General features: G+C 40.7%; 1 protein-coding gene across 1 annotated transcript in view; it reads right to left on the bottom strand.

Moving 5' to 3' along the window:
* adcy5 (adenylate cyclase 5) overlaps window positions 1-13,055 on the bottom strand; it is a 95,678-nt gene that overhangs the window by 28,989 nt on the left and 53,634 nt on the right. The gene's annotated exons all lie outside the window — the stretch shown is intronic.

Raw genomic sequence — 13,055 nt, 5'->3', positions numbered from 1 at the left:
AAGTTAAAAATATAAGCACAGGCAATGTGACAAACAAGAGGAGGCCTTTCTAGCCATCCAGCCCATTCGGTAGAAATTAATCCATTCTTGAAAGATGCCAGGGTATTCTCTTCAACCACATGGCTGGGTAGCTTGTTCCTGGCTCCAGTAACCCTTTTCATAAGGAAGTGTCTCCTGTTTTCAGTTTCAACTGCACGTCCACAGTGTTTCCACTTGTGTCCTCTAGTTTGGTGGTGTGAACAAATATTTAGCTAAGAACATTGCATGATATCTCAGTAACCGCACCCAACAACAAATAAAAGAAACATTTCTTTTTCAGTCTTTGGTCAATGTGCATATAATAATGTACCTAAGTTTTTTTTTAATGTATTTATCCAAAACAGAAAAACACTTTGTAAGTCTGGATTAAATCACAATCTTGGCCTGCCTGTCATGCAAATTACAAACCCAGTACTTCATGCTGGTATTTTGCTGACTAGAGGCTTCCTGCTTCATCCAACTGGAAACCTGCCAGTATGTACAGGGTTTATAGTCTGCAATTTGCAATTAGTTGATGGGCTGACATTCTGATGTAAACTTGCTTGCCAGTTAGGGCCTTAGTGATGAGAAAAACCTACAAGATGAAATCCTTGCTAATGAACAAATAACAGTGTTCAGCTTTATCTGAAGCATTGATCAACAATCTAAAAACTCGACAGATTTGTGGAAATATAACATACAAAAATGGGAATATGTAGTCATATTAATCATAATAAAAATCATTCCTTTATCCTGTATGCAGTATACATGTAGTCACGAGATGAAAATCGACAAAAACTGCAACATGAAAAGCAGGGTCTGTTATGATCAAAAGGGCATTTCTTGCTTATGCAAGAGTCTGGTGTTAACAGTTACAAAAGACAAGCAAATCACCAACAAACGAGCCAAGGAAAACAGTGCACTGAGAAACTGGAAACCGTTTCCAGTGGAAATAGCAGACTTTGCTATAGCATTGTTTCTGTTATGACCGCTGTCCTGTGGCATCCCTCGGCTAGCGGTGGCCCCAGGAAACCATCACATTCTCACGAGGGCTGAAGATCTCCCAGGGTTTGCTGCTCTAACCAGGTCTCCTTCTGGTGATCGGCCTTAATTGGTAATGATTAAATCTATTATCCAATTGCTGTTTCTCTATTGAATGCTGAGGCGCCTCTTCGACGGCACTTCGCCATTATTCATTCCACCCCGTCCCAGGGGCAGTACTGTCTCCTCTCTCTCTCTCCTCAGTTTTACAGTCTTTTGGGCTGTAGCTCTGGTGAGCTGAAACCTCAGCAGCTTCCCCGTGTAGCTGTTGTCCTGGGATGCGACACGGACAGAATGTCCTTCTGCTTCTGGGAGCTCGGCAGCAGGAATCTGCTCCCTGTGGCCAAGTGAGCGACACCGCCAGAGCCGTGGCTTCCCGATCCCAGTCGACAGGCTGAGCACCCAGGTTTCTGTTCTTTCGCTGAACAAGCTAAAGCCTTCTCTCTGCCTGTGCTGCAGCTTCAAGTCTTCTCCTCTCCCTGCACAGCAGCCTCAGCTTCACGTCTTCACTCTGCTCTGAGCAGCAGCCTCAGCTTCACGTCTTCACTCTGCTCTGAGCAGCAGCCTCAGCGTCACGTCTTCACTCTGCTCTGAGCAGCAGCCTCAGCGTCACGTCTTCACTCTGCTCTGAGCAGCGGCCTCAGCTTCACGTCTTCACTCTGCTCTGAGCAGCAGCCTCAGCGTCACGTCTTCACTCTGCTCTGAGCAGCAGCCTCAGCTTCAAGTCTTCACTCTGCTCTGAGCAGCGGCCTCAGCTTCACGTCTTCACTCTGCTCTGAGCAGCAGCCTCAGCGTCACGTCTTCACTCTGCTCTGAGCAGCGGCCTCAGCTTCACGTCTTCACTCTGCTCTGAGCAGCAGCCTCAGCTTCACGTCTTCACTCTGCTCTGAGCAGCAGCCTCAGCTTCAAGTCTTCACTCTGCTCTGAGCAGCGGCCTCAGCTTCACGTCTTCACTCTGCTCTGAGCAGCAGCCTCAGCGTCACGTCTTCACTCTGCTCTGAGCAGCGGCCTCAGCTTCACGTCTTCACTCTGCTCTGAGCAGCAGCCTCAGCTTCACGTCTTCACTCTGCTCTGAGCAGCGGCCTCAGCTTCACGTCTTCACTCTGCTCTGAGCAGCAGCCTCAGCGTCACGTCTTCACTCTGCTCTGAGCAGCAGCCTCAGCGTCACGTCTTCACTCTGCTCTGAGCAGTGGCCTCAGCTTCACGTCTTCACTCTGCTCTGAGCAGCAGCCTCAGCGTCACGTCTTCACTCTGCTCTGAGCAGCGGCCTCAGCTTCACGTCTTCACTCTGCTCTGAGCAGCAGCCTCAGCTTCACGTCTTCACTCTGCTCTGAGCAGCAGCCTCAGCGTCACGTCTTCACTCTGCTCTGAGCAGCGGCCTCAGCGTCACGTCTTCACTCTGCTCTGAGCAGTGGCCTCAGCTTCACGTCTTCACTCTGCTCTGAGCAGCAGCCTCAGCGTCACGTCTTCACTCTGCTCTGAGCAGTGGCCTCAGCTTCACGTCTTCTCCTCTCCCTGCACAGCAGCCTCAGCTTCAAGTCTTCACTTTGCCCTGCCGCTCCTGTTCCAGCTCCAGTCTTAATGGTAGCTCCTGGGCTTTGCTCTGGAGCCCTGGACTCTTTCCCACTGGCCTCCTTTTCCTGCGTTTCCACCCCAAAGCTTCACTAGGCAGCTCCATTCTAAGCTCTATAGAGAGTCCTGCCCTTGCAATTTAGTCTTGTCTCCAACTGCCCTCATTCCTGCCGCCTTTCTGGCTTCTCTGTGAGGCACCTTTTTCTCCAGACCTTAGAACTCTTATTTTTTCTCTCACTTCCTGTTTCTCGGGCTGTCTGGGTCACTTTTCCCTTTTTTGTTTTGTTCTTTTTGTCCTTGCCACCATCCAGAACCCCAGTTGGAGCCCTCTCCTTATGGACAGTAATGAGATGATCTATTATTGCCTCCTTTCACTTTCAATTTCCGTCTGTCCTGGGACACTTGAGCCCCAGTCAGTCAAGTCTCTTCAGGTGCTCCGCTACTCTCCGGTCCCTTGCACTTGGGTTCTGACAAATCACCACCCACCCGGCGGTATCCAGCCGCATCATAACATTTTCTTGTATCTCTGAGACAAACATTTCATAGCAGTAAAACCAGCCAGAATCTCCTCTTCTTTTTATATACCTGCATTTTTTCCTATGTGTCTCAATAGTGCCTCTCTGCCATTACAACTAGACAGTTAAAAGGCAACCAGGCAAGGCTGCAGAATTCTGGGGAAGAAAGTGTATCTAGACACTGTCCTACGAGCTTCCAAAAACAGGTGTGACAGAGACTCTCTCCAGCCCTAACTCATGTTGTTCAGAATGAAGGAGACTCCCCATTGAAAATAACTTCAGTTAATGACTGAAATATCTGGTGTCTACAGGAAGTAATTGACTTTTTAGTAAGATTAGTAATGAAAATATTGAAAGAAGGCAAAGCAGAAACACAGATGTCTTTAATCATAATTTTCCCTGTAATATCCTTTTAGGGAATATTTCAAATAAAGACAACATATACAGCACACAGTATGCATTATTGTGTCTAAGGCATAAATTGGGTATTTTCTTTTTAATTCTTTGCTTCCTTTTCTACCAGACATTTGACTGCATGCACACACATATTCAATTTGTATGAAAAGCTTTCACAGGATGGGCATATCCACAGTGTGATTGCACCTTTGAGATTGTACTTTTCACTTTACCCAAAGATTACGTTTTAACTGTGGCATCTGAGAATTTGCAGATGCACTGCATTTGACCAGGGCAGGTGAAGGTCATATTCTGTTTGTCTACAATGATGAAATAGAGCTGTGAAAGCCTCATGATGGGCAAGATGCACTTTAATCCATCTCAATGTGGATCGCATACTGTAATTCTCTTCTACCGGTACGTGTCAAACATCAATACTGCTGACCGGCTCCATGTGGCCCTGGGTCCGGATGACATTAATGTACATTAACTGGAACCTGTACTCATTGATAACTGGGAATGAATCTCCACGTGTTATTAGAGGGTAAGAAATAAAGCTCATTCCTACAAAGAATGAAGAAAGCAGCTACAATTTCTGACTTTGTCAGCTTCAGTCCCCTCAAGACTCAAATCACTGTAAAAGTTCTTCAAGCAGGAAACGTTTCCAAATTTACAGTCAATAAAAAAGGCTTTGAATTGTGTGCTCAGAGCAAATTTAAGCACTTTGATCTGTAGAAAATGTTTCCCGCTTGAAAAAATGAGGGGACCTGAAGCAAATTATCAGAAATTTCAAAGGCCTTGATGAAGTCAACCCACTTCTTCAGAGGACTTCTTCAGAGTCACGGGAGCAGTTCTAATGTGGAAGTGTGGGTCAGCACGAGATGCACGTCCTTAGACAAAAGGTTGCAGGAGTCTGGAACAAGTTACCCATCCATGCTGTTGAAACGGACACCTGGGATTCTTTCAAGTAGCTGCACAGATTTCTCACACCAATTAGCTTCTGTGTGCAGTACCAGCTGAGCTCACTCCCATATCTCCTCTGTCCTTAGTGCTTGGTAAACAAAATTAAACATTCAGGTTACTGGGGCAAAAAAGAAAATCCTGTAGAAAGCCTTCCTTGTGGTTCCTCTTTATTTCTGTCATACTATCCAGTTAACTGAGAATGTAATTTTTTTTCTCAATATTTCTATTCTGTTTCTTTAATTTACATGATGCATCTAAAAGGGCTGTTTCCCAGACTACTGAAAAAATGTGGAATGAGGTAATTAGTATACCAAGAAGAATTCAATGGATTTCCAGCTCTTATAATGAGTTAGGGCTGATGTATACACTTCTTTGAACCAAGTGACATTTCAATTTAAGTAACATAACACCGGGGATGTTAATAGAATGATGCTTCTACAATAAGAGTGAACAGGGTCAACTTAGCATCACGTTACTTCAAACATATTAAGAGAGGATGATAAGATTGTAAAATTTCTATTTTAAAAGCATAATAAAGAACACTTATGGCTTGATGAATTTTTACTTCAAATGTCTATTTTCAACATACTACTCAATATCGCAGCACCTCCGTTTCTTGCATATTGGTGACATAAGTTTGATGCCAATTACACCTTCCTGTTCCTATTCAATATTTCCAAGAAAGTTAATAAACAGTAACGGCTGAAACCAGAGAAAATACGCAGGAAGCTGCCGACTGATTAAGCTGTTCTGTCATCAATCACAATTGAAATCTTTGTAGATAGTCAAGAAGGAGACTGATTTTCATTTCCTTGTTTCAGCTCGGCCTGTGAAACAGCACATTGTTGCTTCTCCATGGTTACGAGTCTGCCCACGTAAGAGAACACTTTTGTTTTTGGAGCAGGAAGAGCTCCTGTCATCACTCTCAGGAGATATGCAATGCACTCAAATTGAAATTTTAAAAGTCAAAAGTCCTAAAATAATGGATTAGATACTGCTATTATTGAATTGATATTCTTTAATATTGTGATATATCAAAAAGATATTAAATAAAGTTTTAAAAAGTCATCATAAATATCCACCTCACTTGTTTCCCCTTTTAATTTCAGTTGTTTGGAAGAATTACTAGTTTACAAATGTCTGATAAGATACAGTATATTTCTAATTATACTTTCCAACTAGAAATGCCAATGTTTAGATTTTATTTAGATACATAATGTTAGTTAATGAAAACAGAACCATTTTCGCGAAACCCTACATGTAATTTTAAGGTTTCTGACAACAGGGGAGTTAAAAGCTCTGCACATATTCTCTCAGCAAAAACATAAATTATTCTCAGGAGCCCAGCCGCTACCGACACTGCTAAAAAAGACATCAAGAGGGCTATGAGTAGTCTGTTGGGCTGGTGCTTTAAAATTGTCAGACTCCCTTGTTTGTAACATCCTATCAGGTCATTTACTGTAACTTCTCCCTAAAATGTGAAGAGACCTACAAAGGCGTTGTAACCAACAAGTTACAGAAAGGAGCACTGTGATGATGATGACAATGACCATGAAGATGAGGAAGACAAAGATAATGATGGGTAGTTGTAGTGGTTCTGGTCAAGAGATTGTGTCTTTCCAGGTGGATGGCACTGTACTTTGAGAGAATGCATTGTACTAGACCCTAAAGAGCAAACTAGAAGTCTGAACAGCTAGATTATGTACTATCAATAATGGCTAGTGGTGTTTTAATATCCCAGACTGCCTTGGGAGGTTTATGTGGGACAACTCTTTGACGGTATTGTTAATTTTCACTGGTCTAAGGTTCAATCTGCTTTGGGAAATGGAAAAAATCCAAAACCTGCAGGCAGTTAACTTGGAGAGCTGAAAGGTCACACAGATTGACAATTAAGCTTCTAATTAAGTCTGTTTATAAACCTCGTGAATGAAATCACAAGTACCTGTGGGAAGGACACCTTTACACTGCTAGAGGAGAACAGCAATGTGTGCTTGTTTACACTAATTTAAACCATGTGTATGATCCCTGTGACGAAAAAGCCTGATTTCCATTTATAATCAACCAGATTAAAACAACACTAGGTAACAAAATACTTAGCTGCCATCATACTGTACATTTACAATAACCGGTCACCAGTCACCTGCCAACACCACAGATGGAGCCTTAATTGCCCACATCATACTGTACCTCTGAGGTTTCTCTTTCGACCTGGGGTGTTCCTCCTGTTTGCATGTTCTCCTTCAACAAGATTGGATCTGTGGATCGTCTCTGGGAGCTCTAGTTTCCTTTCACCTTCCAGAGATGTGATGGTTCGGTCAATTTTCTCTCAATATTTCCCCCGTTTCTGCGGATGTCTATGCGTTGAAAACTGTGTTTTCAGTGTCCAGTCCAGTGAAGAATACTGCAGTATCAATGTTAGTGCTATTGCACTTCATAAACTTTCCTTAGTACACATTTAATCATCAGCGATTTTGATACAGATCTCATGTACACTCAACTGTATCATCCCTACATAGTGCATACTGTATATACTGTATATTACTGTAGGTACTCTTAATATATTAAAGAAGGTTTGGAGTATTGAATGTTGCTCTGTTTTAAAAAAACTCTGGATTTCATGCTTTCCTGGACAGAAAGTCAATCAATTTAAAACACAGGCCAGGGATGTGTTGTATAGCATCTGCAATTATAAGTCTAAAAATTAGCCACGATATGAGTTTAGATACAGGTCACATTTAAATCTGCAGGACATATTTTCCAAGCCCATACTTTTTTGACTACAACAGACTCAGCTATGTAGAGACCCAAAAACATGAGTATCATTTTTTTTTTTTCAAATGCTGGTCTGCCTCTCAGATAAAGCAAAATATAGAAAATTCCCTCAAGAACAAGAGTTTTTGTCTGGCTTTGCCTTCACGGAACAGCACAGGCAGATATTTAGAACTGATGTCTTTGCTTATATTTATACAGTATGTGCATTTTATATACCTGATACCCGAGAACAAACATTTCTATCATCTGTGCCTGAATTCCTCACTCACTAAGAAAATTATGAAATCTGTTTAAGAGTTGTATTAGATTGACATATGTTTTATTATCGCAGGTAGATTTTTGCTCAGAATCACAGATAAATAGACACAAACATAATTATATTTAGAAAAGATCAAAAGCAGGACACTCAACATCACATATCTTGCATTGACATCAAAAAAGCCAGGAAGCTCAATGAGGAATTAATCTCCTGTCAAGTGCAGAAGATCTCTACTGACGAAGCTGATGCACTCACTAAAATTTTCCAACTCTGTGTACAAAAATTAAAAATACTCTGGAGAAAAAAATTCTTTATTCAGACCTTGTAATGACAAACATTACTAGAAAACTGCAGCATTGAAACCTATTTCTGTACTGCTGGCTGCCCGTTTCCCTAATATCCCTTTTTTTCACTCAGTTCTCCCAATGCTGCTCATTTTATTGTGGCTTAGTTATCTACAGGTATGATGCACCAGTTGAAGATTTACTAATCTCACTGGACTTGACCTCAAATGTAATCTGTATACTACTACTAGTACTAATTTCTTAAACTTGTATACCACTTTTCTGGACACTCCACTTAAAGTGCTTTACAGGTAATGGGAACTCCCTTCCAACACCACCAACATGCAGCCCCCACCTGGATGATGCAATGGCAGCCAAAGTGCGCTCAGCACCGTCACCACACATCAGCTAACAGAGTGATGAAGCCAGTCCAAGTATGTTAATACATTTGTGGTACCCCCAGAGGATAACAAGAGTAAGAGGGAGAAGAGTGTGTGTCTCTCGCCCTGCTTCCCGCAGGTGGATGTATTTCTTTGTCTAAAGGTGTGGACTCAACACCTTCAGCTCCAAAGGCCAAGCTAAAGCCTACAGCTGCATTATAATACAAAAACTGCACTGTGACACTAAAGGCAAAAGGGCTTTGATCTTCTACACAATTAACTGAAGACAGTCAATAACAATAGGGCTATTTTCTCTTTGAGTTTCAATTCCTACCTACTGTACAGTACCTCCAGTTAGCCCTTGAATATTCTCTCTCTTCTCGAGGTGGTGCTTCAGTAATTTCAGATACCTACAAAGACCCTGCCTGACACTCCTGTCTGTGAAGCTCACAGGGCTCTGTGCTGACTAGGAATAGCTCACTATGAATAATACATCATAGTGTTCTATTCTGCTGTACTGGCTCCTGGCTTGTTTCAGATCATTTCAAAACCCTGCCTCTTGCTTTTTTAAATTCCCAAAAGGAAAATCCTTCATTTCTTTTATCATTTTGACCTTTGATTTCCTAGCCAAATTACCTGACCAATAGTCTTGCCAACTGATATTTAAGCTTCTACATATGTTTCATACTTACTGGGAGATCTTCTGTGAAGGAACAGAACATTCCTAATAATATACAGATTTTGCAGCACTGTGTGGTTTATGTTTTCCAGAAATGTTGTAGGAATAAACTGAAAACCCTCCTAAAACTGGACAGGATTCTTTCAGTTCTAGGATACGTCTTAGAATGGCAGTTTGTATCCTTTCTTCACAGAATTTCACACTTTCTTAGGATTTTGGAAGGCTGGCTGAAGAAACAGACATATCTATGGTTCAATCTGGGTTTTTGAATTGCTGTACCAAACCAAAATCCCTAATTTCATTCCTTTGTTATTTTGAGGCATATCCTGTTTGATGTTTTTACATTCATACACAATCTAATAAATGAGACAGTGCAAAGTGACATGCTGGTTCCACCTACGTAATCAGCAATTACTATATTTTTTTCTCTGGTACACAATATGGAGATACCACCTATACTGCTATAAGATCATCCATTTTCACCATTAGATGCACCATTTTCTACAAATTTATTTTATATCAAAATGTGATATTTGTGGATAAAAAAATAATTTGCTCCATATTGCATTACTCAATGTTAAACTCTACAGTAGAGAAATCTGACCTAACTCCAACTGTGCCACTGGTCAAACACTACAGAAAATTTTGTACTAAGATCCACTCATCTTTACATTACATCTTTATATTACATATAAAGTATTGGCATATCTTGCAAACTTGTCTAAATTCATGTTGAAAGGGATGCAGCAGTACATTAAAATCCTCACTCTACTTGTGAAAGGTATGCTTGGGGTTTAGACTCCTATTCCTTTGTTCTGTGATCACTTTGGTTGAATCCTGACACTCCCATATCTTAGTGCCAATTCAACCCGGTCTCCCCATACAGACTTCAGTACTTAATTTCTACTGATGTTCCTGTGATTTGTTTTAATTACAATTAATTACATACTTAAATACAATTACAATATCAGTAGAAAGATTCACAAAATCCCTGAATACAGGGGATTGCCAATCCTCTTTTTGTCTCTATTTAGTAACTCCTTACAAGTTGCCTCTTTGTTTCAGAATGATAGAGAGATTCACATTCTAGAATATATTTTTAACGAGGATGATATTTTCTTGTTCTGGTACTTACAATCCCAATATGAGCTACCTGGCTCTTCTTTCTCTTTTTATTTACTAACTGCTTTCTATAATTGATGAATAAAGCATTCCCCCCAGATGGCAGTGTTGTACAATTCACGTACATTTTCTTCACAGTGCGTACGTGACCCCCTGCAAACATTATAATATGAAACTGAGAGAAATCTGGTTTTGTTTAACATTTGTTTGACTAAAATTTAAAATATTTCACAAAAAAGATTGCTTACTCTAATCAATGCTTTTTGCTAATGATTCAATGAGCTCTCATATTCACTGAATCAAGTACTTCGTTTGTTTCAAAAGGTACTGTATATACGTTTCATTTATAACAGAACAAGAAAGAAGTTCTTGTATAGATATAAAGTTAGATAACCTTTCTGTATCTCAGCTAACAAACAATACTAGTTGTTTCACCTGCTCTTTGTATTCTGACCCAGAGGTTTGCCTTGAACTGTGTTTTGATATGGAAAATCATGTTGGTGTTGACTGAAGATGAGACTAAATATAAACAAATTCTTTACAGAAATGAAACCATAGGCGAGTGCTTTTATAAATTGCCCTGCACAGAATGATGTTGGCACACACAACACAGCATCTGTCCTCTTTATTTTCAAAACAATATGATTGGGGAGAAACCACAATCTCTTATCGAGCTGCTACATTATTAACAAGAGAGTGAGTGACAAGTCCATACTTGCTTGTGATAGCTCCTATTGAACAATCTTAAATAACAGGTTCATACTGCTGTTTGGTTTCTGCTCTGTTTTAAGTAACATCATTATAAAAGGCACCTGGGAAACCTTTGTAATGATTATGTGACTGTGACGGGCCTGGGACGAGGGCAGAGCAAGTTTAATGAGTGAGAATAAAGATCTCTTCATTTCCAGCAACCTGACAACAGGAACACAGTTGTCACAGCTATTCTGCTACACAGGGCTTCATAAAGCATTATTATTTTAGATTCTCTGTTTTATTTCTAGGTATTTAAAACACTCTTTTCTTCTCCACAAGGCGCTATGTGTCAGGGCAGACACATGTTATGGGTGAAACGGCAGAGCTTCTCGGATTCAGAGAAGAGAGAGACACATGAGGAATAAAATTCCAGTTTATTCAATGGGGCAGTTTTTTTTTTTATCTGACAGGACTTTAAACATAACTGTCAGATTTATCAATGAAAGTGTCAGATTAACCAAGGTGAATAAAGACTCAGGAACTGCTGAATTTGAGGAGCTTAAGAGAAATTTGAGTCCTAAATATGAAAGTATTAATCCTCAACTAACCAGAAAGCTTTGATCTGATTAGAGAGTTTCCCCATTTCAAGGAAGAAAAAAACAACTAATGGTGTTCAGTAAAATTTCAGAGATGTAAGCATGTACTGAGACAAAAGGTTACGAAATATCACAAGCACATCTGTCAGGAAGGACTTTCGACTGTTATGGAAAATGTGAGTAATTTTTCTCAGAGCTTCTTGCCAAGTGATTTGTTCAAGAGGGCTCCCTGTCCTGTTGCTTGTTTGTTCAGTACAAAGCACTACAGCAGGGGACACTAACATAGCTGCCTATTCCCAGCACTGAACTCACACAACCACATTGGTTATCCTTGGGTATCCTTGCTATTGTAATCTTTATATTGTAGATGAAGAAAAGCCATAGCATTAACATTTAGAGCACTACCCTTTTTCATTTAAGTGTCCATGCTTATTTTTATTTCTTCTATTATTCTGGACAGTATACTTTCCTCCAATATTATTTTTAGGTTACATCTGAAGAATTAGTTTGGAAGCCTAGACAGTGCAGTTTTTTCTCAAAAGCATGCACATATTAATAAAAATGTTATTTAAAAAACAATTCTACAACAATCTGGGACTAATTTTGGTTTTAACTCTTTTCTCAAAGTTTCTTTTGAAGACTGGTCAGCACTAACTGGTTTATGTCTGATTCATAGGTTTAGAAAAGTAATAAAAATCTATCACTGAAAACAATTCATTTATTTAAATCTCAAGCCAAAAGTCTCATTTCCTCCATGTTTGTTAAATAGTTTGAAAACTTAAACAAAGATTACTTCCTTATATTATTTTTCATCTTCCTGGAAACAGAAAAACACAGCAGACAAACAGGTCCCACCTTAAATTTATTCTGGCACTACACAAATTATAATGTGGTTTGTGAAAATCCAGATGAAACTTGGAAGGCGATGGGACACAAAGGTGACCAAAACGGTATAAATGAAAATCGAATAAACAAATGACTTGCAATGACTTAGTGTACATGAAGTGACTTAGCGGAGCGGTGGCTCTGGAGCTCAGGATCTGCGCCTGTGGCTGGAAGGTTGCCGGTTCAAATCCCGCAGCCAGCAGAGGAATCCTACTCCGTTGGGCCCCTGAGCAAGGCCCTGAACCCCAACTGCTCCAGGGGCGCTGTACAATGGAAGACCCTGCACTCTGACCCCCAGCTTCTCTCCCTGTCTGTGTGTCTGTGTCTCCATGGAGAAAAGCTGGGGTATGCGAAAAGACGAATTCCTAATGCAAGAAATTGTATAGGGCTAATAAAGAAACATTATAAGTGTGTGGCTCACTTCTGTTTAAAGAAAAAGGTCATTGGCAGGAAAGCCCACTGCCTTATTAGAGCACAGTGGTTGTCCTGCACTGCATGAAGCTCTTTGATTATGATTTATTTGGGTCTAACAGAAAAAAAGTCTGACATTCCACAAGGGAGATCCAAAACATCTGCTGATCCAGTTGAACCAGCCAATAATCTGCCATTTGTCCTCTCCTGACCATGCCTGCAATTCATTCTGTCTATCTTTTCACCATGATTCACAGCTTCCTAAAGAAACACGTAAGAAGCTACAGTACGTGTTGCCTTACTCGTGGTCCACACATTCCCCCAGCGCTATTGACAAATTTCTTTCCGATTTCTGCTTTCATTTCCAGAGTGCGTCCATTCTTCCCCCTGGAGGTTGTTGCCTCGATTTCCATCTCTTTAGCCCCATTTCATCTATCCGTTACCCAGCCTCATGTTTTCTCCCTGTACC

This window comes from Atractosteus spatula, chromosome 13, assembly GCF_055471065.1.
Source record: "Atractosteus spatula isolate fAtrSpa1 chromosome 13, fAtrSpa1.hap1, whole genome shotgun sequence".
In the NCBI taxonomy this organism is placed as follows: Eukaryota; Metazoa; Chordata; class Actinopteri; order Semionotiformes; family Lepisosteidae; genus Atractosteus; species Atractosteus spatula.
The sequence above is the reverse complement of the archived record's forward strand: the minus strand, read 5'-3'. Positions and strand labels throughout refer to the sequence as shown.